The 20,066-nt window shown below is 36.9% G+C and overlaps 1 protein-coding gene across 15 annotated transcripts in view; it reads right to left on the reverse strand.

Annotated features, from left to right (window-relative positions):
• TNRC6C (trinucleotide repeat containing adaptor 6C) overlaps window positions 1–20,066 on the reverse strand; it is a 266,081-nt gene that overhangs the window by 217,339 nt on the left and 28,676 nt on the right. The window lies entirely within an intron of this gene.

Below are 20,066 nucleotides of genomic sequence, written 5' to 3' on the forward strand. Positions count from 1 at the left end.
GATACTAACATAGCATTTTCAGAAGAAGAAATCAAAACTATCAATAGTCATATGAAAAAATACTCTAAATTACTAATAATCAAAAAATGAAAATTAACTCTGAGGTACCATCTCACACCCATCAGACTGGCTAAGATGACAGAAAAGGAAAATGACAAATATTAGAAGAGATGTGGTACACTAATGCATTGCTAGTGGATCTATGAACTAGTTCTTCCATTGTGGAGAAAGACTTGAACCTTATGCCCAAAGAGCTAGAAAACTATGCATACTCTAAACCAGCAATACTACTACTGAATCCTTGCTCCAAAAAGAGATCAAAGAAAAAGGAGAAGAAACCCATAAATATGAATATATATATATATGCATATATACATATATCCATTCTTTTTTGTTGTGGCAAAAACCTGGAAATTGAGATGTCCATCAATTGGGGATTAACTGAATAAATTATATGACTGTGATGGAATACTACTGGAAAGCCTGGAAAGACTTATATTCAAGGGAAGTGAACAAAGCTAGGAGAATAATGAACACACTAAAAGCAATATAAGGATACACTATTGTGAATCAAAATAATGATCCAAGATAATTCCAAATGACTCATGATGAAAAATAACATACCCACTGAAAAAGAGAACTGATAGAATCTGCAGAAACCTAAGCATATTTTTCCCCTTTATTTTTCTTGTTTCTTTTTTTCACAACAAGGATAATGTGGAAAGGTTTTATATGACTTTGTATATATCATAGGTATAGTATTTCTTGTCTTGTCATTGAGGGGTAAGGGGTAGAGGAATGAAGTAAAGAATTTGGAATCAATAAATAAAATTTTAAAAGCAAGAAAACCAATAACGAATTCTATTTTTTTTTTCTTTTCTAAAGCTGGTTTCCAAAGGAGATCTTGCTATAAAACCAAGGACTCTGGTCTCTCTGAACTTAAGATTACTTTACCCTCCTTAGTCTAACAAAAACAGGAATATCTACACCCATACTTAAGGATTAAGTATTTAGGAGGATGGCCTATGACAGACATGTGCTAGCAAATGACAAATCAGGAACAACTGACAGATCGCTGGGATCTCCTAAGTCAAGCTTAAGCTACCATTGGTACATGTGAGATGCAAGAAATTGATGTAAAACAAATCTATATATTTGGTTTCACTTCCTTTCTCCGGTCTCTTTCCGCTGAGAGGTGGCTCTGGCGGCAGCTTGATGAGCATTTTAGCATCTTGGCATGGTGGCAGCTATTGTCTGGGGTTGGTGATGAGTTTTTCTTGATACTATACTGGGAGAAGTTTAGTAGCCTAGTTCAGGTGAGGCATCTTCACTGAGCTCTCTGAGTTTAGGCTGATTCTTTCCTCCTTTATCTTTCAAACACTATCCTCTTAGAAAAGCCTCTAATCTTCTTCAAAGACCTGGTGGCAGAGGTCTTTGAACTCCCCCTGGCACAGGCCAGGCGGGAGAAATCCTATACCCTCTTTCTCTCTCCTCTCCTTAATTCCTTCCCTTTCTATTAATTAAAATCACCATGAGTTTCCAAACTGACTTGGTATTTTATTTGGGATTTTCTCTGGTGACCAAATTAATTTAGATTAGGTCACAACCCTAAAATTATCCTTACAGTCTGGCTAATCGTTGAAGGTTGTGACTAGGACACTCAAATTTCTGTGAAACCTCTTTCCTTTCTCTCTTTATTATTTCCTCAAGTCAGCCTTTTAAGCAGTTTGACACATAGCTGAGAGATCAGGTGAGTATAAATTTTTTTTTTCTCTTTCCTCCTTAATTTGAATTGAACACAGCCATTTTTTGTTTTTTAAAAATCTAAAAGTGGCAGGACTGGCGAAGCTGTTTACATACAAATCCCCTTTCCCTTAGGGAACAAACTACCCAATTAGGCAACCCTCACTGACAACACTACCTATATTACTCTTAATTAGCACTGAGAGAAACCTGGAGGAAGTTTAGGTCTCCTCCTGCTCCCCACATGTCTCTAGTTTTAAAATTATGTGAGGAGTAAAAAAAAAACAACAAAAACAAAAAACCCAACAACCACAACTTGTGAGGCCCGCTAGGAAAATAACTTATATGTGTGTGTGTGTGTGTGTGTGTGTGTGTGTGTGTGTGTGTGTGTGTATACGAATTTACATATATACGAATAATACATTCTATGACATTTCTATGGCAGTTGAAGAATTAGGGACATTAAAGATTTCAGAATACCTCCAATTTCTTATGTTATTAGATAATTTCATTTTTATACTCCTAAATACTATGAGAAATGCTAACTTGAAAAAATATAAAGCTTAGATACAGGAAAGCATGCAAAAATTTGAAGCTAAAATACAGGGGAACATGCAAAACCAATTGGATGATTTAAAATGCTTCTTACAGGATCAATTGGTAAATATTGACCCTACCAAAAATATCTCTGACCCTGACAAACCTGTTTTTGAACTTCTAAATGAGGAAATTCCCTCCTCCGAAATGGAAAACACCTCTCCTATACCTCAGCTAACTTGTTCTCTCATGGTCTGCAAATCATGGCTGAACTTAATCCCCAAGACCCTTCTCCTGAAACTCAAACTTCTGAAATCCCAGTTTCTCCTGTTCCTTCTCCTACCCCAAAACCAATCCCAGTCCCAAGGAAGTATCCTCCTAACCCAAAACCAATTCCAGTCCCAAGGAAATCTTGTCCTTCTAAAGAAACTCGTTCTAGTCAAACTGACTCACAGGTACCAAATTCAACTAGAGGTCTTTTTCCTCTAAGAGAAGTACCTGAAATAGGAACGAAGGGGGATGTGGTGATTCCAAGGCACAATATACTGTTTAATCCCCAAGAAATAAATGAATTCACACAAAATGTTTCCACAATTACATTTTTTCAATATAATTCGTCTTACAAAGATGTTGAAAACTTGCTACTGGATTTTTTAACTGAATGTGAGGAAAATAAAATAATTTCTCATGTCAATAAAAACCAGGGGCACAATGCAGCACACTGGCCATTTCAGGATCCTGAATGGGACTCTAACAACTCTGAGGATAATTTACAACTATACCGTTGTAGGGAGGCCATCTTAACAGCAATGAGAGAGTGTACAGACAGTACAGGTAAGTGGACAGAATTTGAAAGAATTAAGCAAAATGAGGAAGAGACACCTTCCAGATTCATGTACAGAATAACTGAGTTTGGGAGTCAATACCTGGATTTTGACGTTTCTAAAGAAAACTGCATAAGACAAATTAGAAGGAAATTTGTCAATAACTCTTGCAAAGTGATCAAGGATTATTTTAGAACACATTGCCCAATATGGCTGCAGATGGACCTTGAAGAATTGCGAAAAACAACTCTATATGTTTCAAAGGGAAACAAAGAAAAGGAGGAAGAGAATAATGATCTCATGGAGAAAATTGAGAAACAATTGACATATTTAACAGATAAGATTACTAAACTGGAAAGAGGGCATGATACTCAACCAAAGGGACTTGCCCCTCTCCAGAAATCTAATTATTGATCCACTACCAACAAATTCTGTGAGAAGGGCCACAGAATGCTAGAGTGTAAAACTTTATTAAAGGCAATCAGAAGGAATATGCAGTTTAATAACAACTATGGAAAGGATAATTATAGAAATAATTATAATAATGATACTGGAAACCACAACTTTAGGAATGATAACTTTAGGAATAGATATTGGGAAAATGATAACTCAAATCAAATGATTCCACAACAATATAACTTAAGTGGTGCTCATCCAAAAAATACTCAGGGTGCTAATGCCCCTCAGGGGGGTGCCCTTCAGGGGGTGCCCAAGGAACTTCCCAAATACTATGAAGGTTTCTGGGGGGGGGATGGGGCACAGGAATTAAAGGATACAACCTTTGATTTTCCAGACCCTGATGTCCTACTACCTATTGTCCCTATCCATTGACCCCCCCCCATACTGATAAGCTTCATGTTACCTTAAAGGTGGGTAACACCGATTATGATTGTCTTTTGGACACTGGAGCTTCCAGGTATGTATTAAAGAGTACAACTGATTTAAATTGTTATTCCATTGGTTCAGAGAATGTAAAAGGAGTGTCAGGAATACCGCAAAGAGGTAAAAAGCTTTCCCCTAGAATGGTGTCTGTAGGACCCCTAGAAGTAAAACATTCTTTCCTTTTGATGCCTGACTCCCCTTTAAATTTGCTGGGGAGGGACCTTCTATGTAAACTCAGAGCCACAATGTGCTCCCCAGATGGTTATCATTGGAAGTACCTGAGGAATTTTTAAATTTACCCCCTGTACTTCTCTCAGAGAGCCAGGAGGCAAAAGAGCCTCCCACCTTTGTAATACCTGCAGATATATTGGAGTCTCCTTGGGCCACATCTTCTTCCAATGTAGGCTTACTTAAGTCGGCTGTTCCTATGCAGATAAAAACTAAATCTAGTCCAACTCCTTCCATTCCTCAGTATCCACTCTCAAAAGAGGCAATTGAGAGCATTACTCCAGTAATAAACTCATTAACTGACCAGAGAATAATAATTCCTTGTAAATCTGAATACAATTCGCCTATCCTGCCCATTAAAAAAACAAAAATAGGGCCCAATAGCAAACACCTCTATAGATTCGTATAGGATTTGAGGCCTGTGAACAATCACGTTATAAAGAGACTGTAGTTTCCAACATAAATACGATTATTTCTTCTATTCCTAGCACAGCTACATACGTTACAGTAGTGGACTTGTGCTCAGCCTTCTTTTCTATATCCATACATGAGGGACTGCAGACATATCTTTGCTTTCACCTGGAAGGGCTCTAATTTTGCATGGAGTCATCTGCCACAAGGGTTCATGGAAAGCCCAAGTTTATTTGCACAAATTTTGAGCAAAGATACAGGTAATATAACACTTAAAGGCAGTAATTAATCATATACGTAGATGATCTACTCTTGGCTTCAACAGATGCAGAAGCATGTCAGGAAGATAGTAAACACCTTCTTTTGGAACTACACAAAAGAGGGCATAAAATCTCAAAGAATAAAGTTCAGTGGTGTCTCCCTAAAGTAGAATATTTAGGGTTCATCCTGACTGCTAGTGCCTGCTCTATTTCTCCCAAACCAATTGAAAATATACAAAATGTAAGCGATCCTACCACTAAGAAACAGTTGGGAGCAATTTTAGGAGCAACATGGTTTTGTAGACAATGGATTCTTGCTATGGGGAAATTACTAAACCCATTTAGCACTAAAAAGGGATTCAGTCCCTGAACCCCTCAAATTAGATACAGAACAACTGTCAGCTCTATTAGATCTAAAACAGGCTATCCTGTCTGCCCCTGCTCTAGGCATCCCAGATTACAACAAGCCATTTACTGTGTATGTACGTGAGAGAAGAGAGGTTGCTTCAGCTATTTTAACTCAGATTTTGGGACATTCTCAGTGCCCAGTTGTTTATTATTCTGCCCAAATGGACCCAGTAGCATCAGGAAAACCACCATGTCTAAGAGGAGTAGCTGCTACATCCTTACTAGTGACAAAAACTGTTGATGTAGTATTGGGATGCCCATTAACAATTATGTGCCCCATATTAGAAAAAGAAAATGAACAAGCCATCAAAGAATTCCCTAAGAAAAAATCCCCAGATCCAGATAGATTCACAAATGAATTCTATCAAACATTCAAAGAACAACTAATCCCAATATTAAACAAACTATTTCACAGAATAAGCCAAGAAGGAGTTCTACCAAATTCATTTTATGACACAAACATGGTACTGATCCCAAAGCCAAGCAGTTCAAAAATAGAGAAAGAAAACTATAGACCAATCTCCCTAATGAATATAGACGCAAAAATCTTAACTAGGATACTAGCAAAAAGACTCCAGCAAGTCATCACAATGGTCATCCACTATGACCAGGCAGGATTCATACCAGGAAAGCATGGATGGTTCAATATTAGGAAAACCATTCACAAAATTGACCATATTAACAAGCAAACTGACAAAAATCACATGATTATCTCAATAGATGCAGAAAAAAAACCTTTGATGAAGTACAACATCCATTCCTATTGAAAACACTAGAAAGTATAGGAATAGAAGGGCCTTTCCTAAAAATAATAAACAGTATAGACCTAAAACCATCAGCAAACATCATCTGCAATGGGGAAAAACTCAAAGCCTTCCCAATAAGATCAGGAGTCAAACAAGGATGCCCATTATCACCTCTATTATTTAACATTGTACTAGAAACACTAGCAGTAGCAATTAGAGAAGAAAAAGAAATTGAAGGTATTAAAATTGGCAATGAGGAGACCAAGCTATCACTCTTTGTGGATGATATGATGGTCTACTTAAAGAATCCTAGGGAATCAACCAAAAAGCTAATCGAAATAATCAACTTTAGTAAAGTTGCAGGATACAAAATAAACCCACATAAGTCATCAGCATTTCTATATATCTCCAACCCAGTTCAGCAGCAAGAATTAGAAAGAGAAATTCCATTTAAAGTCACCCGAGACAATATAAAATACTTAGGAATCTATCTGCCGAGACAAACACAGGAACTATATGAACACAACTACAAAACACTCTCCACACAATTAAAACTAGATCTAAACAATTGGAAAAATATTGATTGCTTATGGGTGGGACGAGCTAACATAATAAAAATGACCATCCTACCCAAACTTATATATCTATTTAGTGCCATACCCATTGAACTTCCAAAAAACTTTTTTACTGAATTATTAAAAACCATAACAAAGTTCATTTGGAACAACAAAGGATCAAGGATATCCAGGGAAATAATGAAAAAAAATCAAAGGAAGGTGGCCTTGCAGTCCCAGATCTCAAACTATATTACAAAGCAGCGGTCATCAAAACAATTTGTTACTGGCTAAGAGACAGAAAGGAGGATCAGTGGAATAGACTTGGGGTAAATGACTTCAACAGGACAGCCTATGACAAACCCAAAAGCCCCAGCTTTTAGGACAAAAATCCAGTATTTGATAAAAACTGCTGGGAAAATTGGAAGACTGTGTGGGAGAGATTAAGTTTGGATTAACACTTCACACCCTACACCAAGATAAATTCAGAATGGATGAATGACTTGAATATAAAGAAGGAAACTATAAGTAAATTAGGTGAACACAGAATAGAATACATGTCAGACCTTTGGGAAAGGAAAGATTTTAAAACCAAGCAAGACTTAGAGTCACAAAATGTAAAATAAATAAGTTTGACTACATCAAATTAAAAAGTTTTTGTACAAACAAAACCAATGTAACTAAAATCAGAAGGGAAGCAACAAATTGGGAAACAATCTTAATAAAAACCTCTGACAAAGGTTTAATTACTCAAATTTACAAAGATCTAAATCAATTGTACAAACAATCAAGCCATTCTCCAATTGAAAAATGGGCAAGGGACATGAACAGGCAGTTCTCAGCCAAAGAAATCAAAACTATTAATAAACACATGAAAAAATGTTCTACATCTCTTATAATCAGAGAGATGCAAATCAAAACAACTCTTGAGGTATCACCTCACACCTAGCAGATTGGATAACAGGACAGCTATGGAAAGTAATAAATGCTGGAGGGGAGATGGCAAAGTAGGGACACTAATTCATTGCTGGTGGAGTTGTGAATTGATCCAACCATTCTGGAGGGCAATTTGGAACTATGCCCAAAGGGAGATAAAAGACTGTCTGCCCTTTGATCCAGCCATAGCACTGCTGGGTTTGTACCCCAAAGAGATAATAAGGAAAAAGACTTGTACAAGAATATTCATAGCTGCGCTCTTTGTGGTGGCCAAAAATTGGAAAATGAGGGGATGCCCTTCAATTGGAGAATGGCTGAACAAATTGTGGTATATGTTGGTGATGGAATACTATTGTGCTAAAAGGAATAATAAAGTGGAGGAATTCCATGGAGAATGGAACAACCTCCAGGAAGTGATGCAGAGTGAAAGGGGCAGAACCAGGAAAACATTGTACACAGAGACTGATACACTGTGGTACAATCGAAGGTAATAGACTTCTCCATTAGTGTCAATGCAGTGTCCCTGAACAATCTGCAGGGATCTAAAAAACACTATCCACAAGTAGAGGATAAACTGTGGGAGTAAAAACACTGATGAAAACCAACTGCTTGACTACAGGGGTGGAAGGGATATGACTGAGGAGAGACTCTAAATGAACACCCTAATACAAATACCAACAACATGGAAATGGGTTTGAATCAAGAACACATGTGATACCCAGTGGAATTCCACGTCGGCTATGGGAGAGGTGGAGGGGGGGGGGGGGAAGAAAAGAGAATGATCTTTTTTTCCAATGAATAATGTTTGGAAATGACCAAATAAAATAATGTAAAAAAAACAAACAAACAATTATGTGCCCACATGAGGTAGAAGCATTGTTGCTAAGGCATAGAACACAGGCATTCTCAAATCAGCGAATTACAAGGTATGAAATAACCTTGTTAAATAGCGAAAACATCACCTTGAAATGTTGTACAACTCTTAACCCTGCCACCTTGCTTCCAGATTTACCATCTTCAGGAGAACCATCACACAATTGTGAAACACTAGTGTCCATGGCAGAAAAGCCTCAAGAATCTCTTAGACACTCCCTTAGACAATCCAGATCTGGTCTTATTTACTGATGGTTCCTCTTTTATGAGGGATGGCATAGGCTACACTTGAGCTGCTATTGTCACAGAATTTACCACTTCAGCTTACCAGGTCAGCTTCAATGCCCTCTAATATTAGAGCTCAAGGTACAGAACTCACAGCTCTGAAACATACCAGTATAAGTGCCAAGGATAAAAAGGCAACAATTTATAAGTATTCTAAATATGCTTTTGGCATTTGTCACTCAGTTGGGATGCTATGGCTCCAGAAAGGAAATTTAACCTCAGCTAGAAAACCTATAGCTAATTCAGAAATTATTAATGAAGTTCTTTTTGCTCTCCAGCTGCCTGAAGCCCTGGCTGCAGTTCATTGCTCTGCCCATATAGGTGGCACTGACCCAGGGGAAATGATTGAACAGATACCACTACAAAGCTAGCAGCCATAGAAGGGCCTGAATTAATTTTAAAATTAACAACCACTCATGACTTAAATTTATCACTTTCCTATAATGAAAAGCATGTGGAAAAATGAAAGCAAAAATTCAAAGCAAAACAGATTAATGAAGTATGGGTGTCATCTGAAGGAAAACCCCTGTTCCCTAGGAGTTTCTATCACTAAATTTGCCAATATATTCATAAAAATGGTCACTTTGGTACCTAGGGCATCATGGACTCTGTTAAGAGAGTATGGATAGCCCCTGGTATAATTACTATAGCCTCTAAAGTGTGTACAGCCTGCTCTACCTGCCAAGAATATAACCAACATGCTTTTCATGGCAAAACCTTTGGTGGGTGTCCCCTGGCTTACACACCTTTTGAGCACCTCCAGATAGATTTCATAACAATGCCAAAGGCTGGAAATTATAAATTTTGTCTAGTCATAGTAGATCAACTAACCAGATGGCCGGAAGCATTTCCTGCAGCCTGAGCCACCGTGGCTTTTGTTGCTAAGGTGCTTTTAAAAGAGATTATTCCTTGCTTTGGCCTGCCACCATGTAATGATTCAAATAGAGGAAGTAATTTTACTGATTCTGTCCTAAATCAAATATATTCTTGCTTAGGGATAACTCCCAAATTTCATGTACCATATCATCCCCAGAGCTCAGGCCAAGTTGAAAGAATGAACAGAGATCTTAAAACTATGATTGGCAAAGTATGCACTGAGACACATTTAAAATGGCCTGAAATTCCCCATCTGGCCCTTTTTTATCTGAGAAGCAGGCCTAGAGGAGACCTACACATCTCAACATTTGAGATGCTTTTTGTACATCCACCTTTACAGGCTAAGCCTTTCTCCCCTGCATATACATCACTATTATGGGGAGATACTACTATTGCTTCCTACATACAGGAATTACAGCACAAATTGCATGAACTCCATGAATCCGGAGCTGCAGTACAAGCCGGACCACTAGACTGTTCTCTTCATGACCTGAACCCAGGAGACAAGGTGTATATTAAGAATTTCCAGCATACTGGAACAACTCAACCTTCCTGGGAAGGGCCATTCCAAATATTGTTAACTACTCCAACATCTATAAAGATTGGAGAGGACTCTTGGATTCATTGCTCACATGTAAAGAGAGTATCTTCTGTTGAGACTGATTGACTGTATCATATCACATGCATTGGAGATAATAATCTATAGACAAGTGGATACTGTTTTCAGGAACACACTGAATTTCTGATTTCCCCCCTTACTTTCTTTTATTTTGATTAGAATATTTGATTTTTTCCTTTTTTTCTCATTTCTTGTACTAAAAGTATATACAATTAATATTATTTTTTCTGCAGTAATAAGTTAAATATATACACATACATATATATATATACTTGCTATAATATTAATACATACCCAATAAGCTTTGGAAATCTGCCATTTATTGATAAAATGTTATGGGACTGTGATTAATGTTTGTGTCTGATTCTAGGAAATGGGATAAAAACAAGAAGTACAGATTGATGTACTTCTAAGCCAATACAAAAGAACTTGAATCTAGTGTGAGACTCAAGGTTGCAAAGCTTGACATATGTTAAGTCATAGGACTTCCTTGTATCTATAATCTTTGTGAAATACTCAGACAAGTACCAAGGTTTGACTATCATCCTGGCTCCCCATATCCCTGAAAATAAAAAAAAAAATCAGACCAGGAAATGACACTTCCCCACCAAAACAAAATTCTAGTTCTTTTTTCTTTCTTATAGTATGGCAACTTCCTGTAGTCTTGGCTGCAAATGGCTAAGTGAAATATTACTGTATTCTCTCCTACAGACTTGTGGAATTAGAAATTACTTTAATTGGACCCTAATACAAGGGCCTGTTAGAAACTTATTAAACCCAAATAAGGGCCTATTTTGAAATTTTTTTCCTTTCTCCCAAAAGTTTAACTTTCTTTAATTGTTTCTGTCTTCTTTAAGTTTTTTGTTTTGTTTTCTTCTGATAATTCATTAACTCATACACCCCTATAACTCAACCATGCATCCTCAGCTGAAATGGATGTTTCTTAACACCCACTTGGGGGGGGGGGAATTGTATTTTTATAAAAACCCAAGATTTTGACATTTTGTTCAAGAAAAGATCTTCAAGGAAAGAAGCTTGCTAACTCCTAAATCCAGAGAATGAACTGTTGTAGAAAGATGCCAGAAAACCTACACTACATCAAGAAGACTGAGAACAAACTTTGGATGTTGTTGATTGAACTGAAGTTTGAGTGAACATTTATTTGAATGTATACTCTAATGCCAAAAGGGGACTGCCCCCTAATTGTTTTTTGTCAATGTGCCCAGCAACCATTGGTTTTGTTGTCTATCTTCCTTCTATTTCCTTCTTCTATCTACCTATTGTAATTTCCTATTAGAAGGTGAAATTATATATGCACCTCCAGCTAGAAAATTTGTAGGTACTGGATGATTATGTTTAGTGATCAACTGGGAAGACTAGTCTCCCAATCATCCTCAGGAGGATTGTGAACTTTAGATTACTCCACCCTACTTAGTCTAACAAAAACAGTAATGTCTACACCCATACTTAAGGATTAAGTATTTAAGAGGACGGTCTATGACAGACATGTGCTAATAAATGACAAATCAGAAACAACTGACAGACCCCTGAGCTGTCCTAAGTCAAGTTTAAGTACATATGAGATTCAGGAAAGTGATGTGACATTATACTGAGAGAAGCTTAGTAGCCTAATTCAGGTGAGGCATCTTCATTGAGCTCTCTCTGAGTTTAGGCTGATTCTTTTCTCCTTTATCTTTCAAACACTATCCTCTTAGAAAAGCCTCTAATCTTCAAAGACCTCGTGGCAGGGGTCTTTGAACTCCCCGTGGCACAGGGCAGGCAGGAGAAATCCTATACCCTCTTTCTCTCTCTTCTCCTTAATTCCTTCCCTGTATATTAATTTAAATCAACATAAATTTCCAAACTGACTGCGGTATTTTATTTGGGATTTTCTCTGGCGACCAAATTAATTTAGATTAGGCCACAACCCTAAAATTATCCTTACATCCCTAAGTAAACAGAAATAATGAACATTAAATTATCAATTCCTAAGTAGGCACAAAGGCACACACCGAATTGAGATTGTTTATCTCTTAACCCAACTACCAATTAATCACCAATAAAAATCATCTTTCTTCATAATGAATATAATCCCTTAAAATGTTTTGTTACCTTTCTAAATTTCAAATTTCAACTACATGGTTCCAACTGCAAGATCTTTTAGCAAGTTACACACATATCACTTTTTCCATTTATTATCTTGTTCTAGGTAAGCTTATCTCTGGTCAAATCAGTCAAGACCTTCAATAACAAAATTCTTTGCTTGCTTTCTGGTCTTGGCAGTCCTTGTTGGATGTCATTACTTATCTGAGGCAGTGAGCACAATGGCAAACAGATGGTAAGCTCCTTGTGAACAGGGATCATTTCATTCCCTATTTTTTATCCTTAATCTATGGCACAGGATCAGGAATATGGAAAGAACTTTTTAAGTACTTGTCAATTGACTGATATGATGATGAAGAAACTGCTACTGCTGCTATTATTGCCACTACTACCTAGCATTTACATAGTGCTTTAAAGGTTGCAAATTTCATCGCAAATAACTCATTTTATTCTCACTCACTCTGGGAGGTAGATGTTATAATTATCTCCATTTTATAGAGGAAGTAAGTGACACCGATGGACCCATTAATGACTGGTACAGGGTCATAAAGCTAATAAGTGAATTAAGTTCGTTCTTCCTGATTCTGGATACATAGCTTTATCCTCTACATCATTCTGTATACAACTTCTATAAGGATGTAGAATAACAACCCCCACCAAAGAAAGGAATGTCTTCTAGATACAGATCTCAACATAACTTATTCTTTTACATTATTATTATGTAAACATTAAAGTGGCAAATTATTTCCTTATACACAATTTGCTGAAGGAACAATTAGTACACACACACACACACACACACACACACACACATCTTATGGTATTTGGAAAATGGAGAAAGGTTTACAAAATTTTAAAATATTTCTCTCAAATGACAACAAAGACATTTTAAACTAGATAAGCTAATCATTAATTTTTTAATTTATAAATATTGGTCTTAGTTTAAAGCACATGCCAGAAAACTAGATCTCATGGGCCAAATCCAACTCTAGCCTATGAGTAAAGAATGCATTTTACATTTTTAAAAATTGTATAATACAATTTACATTTTAAAATAAAATTATTTATAAAATTTTAAAATTTTTAGTCTGTCCTATAATAATGTTGGGGAAAAGCAGGATTTGGCCCTCAAGCCCAGAGTTTCTTAATATCTGAGAATTAGGAAAGGCTTCATGTAGAAGGTAGTACTTGAACTGAGTCTTGAAGTTAATTCTAGGTCTCCAGAGGGCAAGGAGGCCAAGTGTACTCCAGACACAGGCGATAGCCAGTCAGAGCCTATATTTATGTAATCTGTCTGCAGAACAACAAGTAGGCAAATATGAACAATGTGTTTGTTTACCTTTAACTGAACAGGGTTTTGGTGACTTTGAAACCTCAGAAACTTATTGGTAGTTCTGGAATTGCAAAAAATATATTATATTTTAAAGTAGATCACAGTACAGTGGAAGGAAGGGGTGGTGGTATTTTAAAAGTTAATATGAAAGGCAAAAAATTGGATGTAGTCACAACTCCCACTCTCAAATGCCTTAAATTTCCTAAAGCAAGAGCAATCAATAAAGAAAGCATAAAGAAGCCATTCAGAGACCATGGAAACACGGTGAGGTTAACACAGGATCTGGCTGCCTCCACACTGAAGTACCAAAAGGCATGGAATACAATATTCTGGAAAGCAAGGGAACTAGGTCTACAACCAAGAATAAAATACTCATCAAAACTGACTATATTCTTACAGGGGAAAGTATGGTTATTCAACACAATAGAAGAGTTCCAAGCATTCATTAATAAAAGACCAGAACTGAACAGAAAATTTGATATCCAACCACAGAACTCAAGAAAATCATCAAAAGGTAATTAAAAAAAGAGGGGGGAAAAACAAAACAACAACAAAAACACATGACTAGAGCTAAAAAAAATATATTATGACTAAAAGAAATGGGAAAAGAAACAAATGGGGGGTAAATTTATATGTTACAAAGAAGCTCATGGCGGGAGGGGGGAAGGGTAAAGAGGTTGGAGATAGGAAATACTCAACTCTTACATACTTTGAAACTGACCCAAAGAGGGAAGAACAATCCAATCCACTGGGGAAGAGAATAGATCTGCGCCCTATAGGGGAGTACAAGTATAAAAAACTGGACTGGTGGGGAGGGAAGCAGTACAAGGCGGGGGGGGGGGGGGATTTTAAAGAGACTACAGGGGAAAATAAGGGAGGGAATAAGAAGGGAGGGGGGTAGAAAGGGAAGTAAAATAAGGGGGGGGGGCTAGGGGGACTGTCTAAACAAACATTGGTATAGAAGGAAATAGTGAAAGAAGAAAAGGCAGGACCAGGAGTAGAAATCAAAATGCTGGGAAATACACAGCTAGTAATCATAACTCTGAATGTGAATAGAATGAACTCACCCATAAAACGCAAGCTAATAGCAGAGAGGATTAGAATCCAAAACCCTACCATATGCTGTCTGCAAGAAACACACATGAGGAAGGTAGATACGCATAGGGTGAAAATAAGAGGATGGAGCCAAACCTATTGGGTATCAAATGATAAAAAAGAAGGCAGGAGTAGCAATCATGATATCGGACAAAGCCAAAGTAAAAATAAATCTAGTTAAAAGAGATAGGGAAGGTAATTACATCCTGATAAAAGGCAGTATAGACAATGAGGAAATATCTGTACTCAATATGTGTGCACCAAATGGCAGAGCATCCAAATTTTTAAAGGAAAAACTAGAGGAGCTCAAGGATGAAATAGTAAAACTATACTAGTGGGAGATCTGAACCTTCCCCTATCTGAACTAGTAAATCAAATCAAAAAATAAATAAGAAAGAGGTGAGAGAAGCAAATGAAATCTTAGAAAAGTTAGAGTTAGTAGACATATGGAGAAAAATAAATAGGGACAAAAAGGAATACACCTTCTTTTCAGCAGTACATGGTACATTCACAAAAATTGACCATGTACTAGGGCACAAAATCATTGTAAACAAGTGAAAAAGGGCAGAAATAATAAATGCAACCTTCTCAGACTACAATGCAATAAAAATAATAATTAGTAAGGGTACATGGATAGATAAATCAAAAATTAATTGGAAATTAAACAATATGATTCTCCAAAACCAGCTAATTAAAGAACAAATCGTAGAAACCATAACTTCATTGAAGAAAATGACAATGGTGAGACATCCTTTCAAAACCTATGGGAAGCAGCCAAAGCAGTACTCAGGGGGAATTTATATCCTTGAGTTCATATATAAACAAATTAAGAAGGGCAGAGGTCAATGAATTGGGCATGCAAATTAAAAAACTAGAAAGTGAACAAATTAAAAACCCTCAGATGAAGACTAAATTAGAGATCCTAAAAATCAAAGGAGAAATTAATAAAATTGAAAGTCAAAGAACTATTGATTTAATACATAAGACTAGAAGTGATACTTTGAAAAAACAAATAAAATTGACAAAGTACTAGTCAGTCTAATTAAAAAAAGGAAAGAAAAAAAACCAAATTGACAGTATCCAAGATGAAAAGGGAGACCTCACCTCTAATGAAGAGGAAATCAAGGCAATCATTAAAAACTACTATGCCCAATTACATGGCAAAAAATATGGCAATCTAATTGATATGGATGAATACTTAAAAAAATATAAATTGTCTAGACTAAAAGAAGAAGAAATAAATAACCTAAACAATGCCATATCAGAAAAAGAAATTGAACAAGCCATCAAAGAACTCCCTAAGAAAAAATCCCCAGGTCCAGACTGATTCACAAATGAATTCTATCAAACATTCAAAGAACAGCTAACCCCAATACTAAACAAACTATTTGACAGAATAAGCCAAGAAGGGGTTCTACCAAATCCTTTTTACGACACAAACATGGTACTGATCCCAAAGCCAGGCAGGTTAAAAACAGAGAAAGAAAACTATAGGCCAATCTCCCTAATGAATATAGAGGCAAAAATCTTAAATAGGATACTAGCAAAAAGACTCCAGCAAATCATCACAAGGGTTATCCACTACGATCAGGTAGGATTCATACCAGGAATGCAAGGATGGTTCAATATTAGGAAAACCATCCACATAATTGACCATATAAACAAGCAAACTGACGAAAATAACATGATTATCTCAATAGATGCAGAAAAAGCCTTTGACAAAATACAACACCCATTCCTACTGAAAACACTAGAAAGAAAGTATAGGAATAGAAGGGCCTTTCCTAAAAATAATAAACAGTATAGACCTAAAACCATCAGCAAACATCATCTGCAATGGGGAAAAACTCAAAGCCTTCCCAATAAGATCAGGAGTCAAACAAGGATGCCCATTATCACCTCTATTATTTAACATTGTACTAGAAACACTAGCAGTAACAATTAGAGAAGAAAAAGAAATTGAAGGTATTAAAATTGGCAATGAGGAGACCAAGCTATCACTCTTTGTGAATGATATGATGGTCTACTTAAAGAATCCTAGGGAATCAACCAAAAAGCTAATCGAAATAATCAACAACTTTAGCAAAGTTGCAGGATACAAAATAAACCCACATAAGTCATCAGCATTTCTATATATCTCCAACCCAGTTCAGCAGCAAGAATTAGAAAGAGAAATTCCATTTAAAGTCACCCGAGACAATATAAAATACTTAGGAATCTATCTGCTGAGACAAACACAGGAACTATATGAACACAACTACAAAACACTCTCCACACAATTAAAACTAGAGCTAAACAATTGGAAAAACATTGATTGCTTATGGGTGGGACGAGCTAACATAATAAAAATGACCATCCTACCCAAACTTATATATCTATTTAGTGCCATACCCATTGAACTTCCAAAAAACTTTTTTACTGAATTATTAAAAACCATAACAAAGTTCATTTGGAACAACAAAGGATCAAGGATATCCAGGGAAATAATGAAAAAAAATACAAAGGAAGGGGGCCTTGCAGTCCCAGATCTCAAACTATATTACAAAGCAGCGGTCATCAAAACAATTTGGTACTGGCTAAGAGACAGAAAGGAGGATCAGTGGAATAGACTTGGGGTAAATGGCCTCAGTAAGACAGTCTTTGACAAACCCAAAGACCCCAGCTTTTGGGACAAAAAATCCAGTATTTGATAAAAACTGCTGGGAAAATTGGAAGACAGTGTGGGAGAGATTAGGTTTGGATCAACACCTCACACCCTACACCAAGATAAACTCAGAATGGGCATATGACTTGAATATAGAGAAGGAAACTAAGTAAATTAGGTGAACACAGAATAGTATACATGTCAGACCTTTGGGAAGGGAAAGATTTTAAAACCAAGGAAGACTTAGAAAGAGTCACAAAATGCAAAATAAATAATTTTGACTACATCAAATTAAAAAGTTTTTGTACAAACAAAATCAATGTAACTAAAATTAGAAGGGAAGCAATAAATTGGGAAACAATCTTCATAACAAAAACCTCTGACAAAGGTCTAATTACTCAAATCTATAAAGAGCTAAACCAGTTGAACAAACAATCAAGCCATTCTCCAATTGAAAAATGGGCAAGGGACATGAATAGGCACTTTTCAGTTAAAGAAATCAAGACTATTAATAAACATATGAAAAAGTGTTCTAGATCTCTTATAATCAGAGAGATGCAAATCAAAACAACTCTGAGGTATCACCTCACACCTAGCAGATTGTTCAACATGACAGCAAAGGAAAGTAATGAATGCTGGAGGTGGTGTGGCAAAGTAGGGACATTAATACATTGCTGGTGGAGTTGTGAATTGATCCAACCATTCTGGAGGGCAATTTGGAACTATGCCCAAAGGGTGATAAAAGACTGTCTGCCCTTTGATCCAGCCATAGCACTGCTGGGTTTGTACCCCAAAGAGATAATAAGGAAAAAGACTTGTACAAGAATATTCATAGCTGCGCTCTTTGTGGTGGCCAAAAATTGGAAAATGAGGGGATGCCCTTCAATTGGAGAATGGCTGAACAAATTGTGGTATATGTTGGTGATGGAATACTATTGTGCTAAAAGGAATAATAAAGTGGAGGAATTCCATGGAGAATGGAACAACCTCCAGGAAGTGATGCAGAGTGAAAGGAGCAGAACCAGGAGAACATTGTACAGAGACTGACACATTGTGGTACAAAGGTAATGGACTTCCTCATTAGTGTCAATGCAATGTCCCTGAACAACCTGCAGAGATCTACGAGAAAACAACAACAACAACAACAACAACAACAACAACAACAAAAAACTATCCTAAAGCAGAGGACAAACTGAGGGCGTAAAAACACTGAGGAAAAGCAACTGCTTGCCTACAGAAGTCGAGGGGACATGATATAAGAGAGATGCTAAATGAGCACCCTAATGGAAATACCAACAACAAGGAAATGGGTTTAGAGCAAGGACACATGCGATACCCAGATGAATGGCCCTTTGGCTAGGGAAGGGGTTCGGGGAGGGGGGGTGGAGGAAAAGAAAATGATCTGTTTCCAATGAACAATGTATGAAAATGACCAAATAAAATAATGTTTTAAAAACTAAAAAAAAAAAAGAAAGAAAGCATAAATGGTTTTGTCCCGTTACTTGAAAAGGAGTCAGGTTCAAATATCCAAACCAAGAGTGGCAAAAGATATGTGATCCAAATCAAGAATAATGTTTAATCATCTACTTGGTAAAGAGAATACAAAGCAGAAAAGGCAATGAAAGACCTAGGCTCAATCTCACTTAGCTGAATCTTTGCTTCTGTGAGAGTAGGAGCTGGTGAGGAAGTACTCTTTGTTCATCCCTCTACCTCAGGGGTCTCCAAACTTTTTACAAAGGAGGCCAGCTAGTTCACTATCCCTCAGACCATTGGAGGGCCAGCCTATAAAAAAACCTATGAACAGATCTGTGTACCGCTATCTTGGGATAGCGGAGGCTGCAGCACTGGCTGTGATGGGCATGTCACACCTGCAGTATACAGTGTATAATCCCCTCCCCCAGATTACCACTCACCATGCTGATGTCTTCCATTGTGCAGTCACATAATCCTTTGCATAGCACTCCATTCTTGTTCAGTTACTTTTGAACAAGGTGCCACACAAAGGATTATGTCACCGGAAGTAATACTGTATGTGACCAAAGCTGTGCTGTGTAGTGTCACCACATACAGTGCTCCTCTCACTGACCAATGAAAGAGGTACCCCTTCTGGAAGTGTATTGGGGGCTGGATAAATGGTCTCAGGGGGCCACATGGGGGCCACATGTGGCCCACAGGCTGTAGTTTGGGGACCCCTGCTCTACCTCCTTCATGTGAAGCATACTGACAGAATATACAATTTACCACACAGGAGAGGTGATGAGGGTCTGAACTACAGTTAAAACAATATGAATGGAAAGGAGGGAACTGATATGACAAATCTGGAGGTAGAAACCTGATTTGGCAACAGAGTAGAATTATGGCATATGCTAGAAATCAAGGATGATAAAAGTTGGAGGCTACAAAATAAAACACTAAAAACTCAACAGAGTTTCTAGGTAAAAATAAAACACAAAAGGCAATAATAGAAAGGGAAATCCCTTTCAAAATAAGTATAAAATGAAAAAAATATTTAGGGGTCAATTTCCAAAGCATACAAAATATCTGCATAAATTCAATTAACAAATGTTCCTTTAAAGAAATAAAGAACAATTTAAATTACTAGAGGCAACTTGTGAATTTTAATTTAAAATTTTAAAACTACTCCACCCTACTCAGACCATACTTTAGAAGATCTGATTTGGCTTATTCCTGATTAGTAACAATGGAGAT

Source organism: Monodelphis domestica, chromosome 2 (assembly GCF_027887165.1).
Source record: "Monodelphis domestica isolate mMonDom1 chromosome 2, mMonDom1.pri, whole genome shotgun sequence".
In the NCBI taxonomy this organism is placed as follows: Eukaryota; Metazoa; Chordata; class Mammalia; order Didelphimorphia; family Didelphidae; genus Monodelphis; species Monodelphis domestica.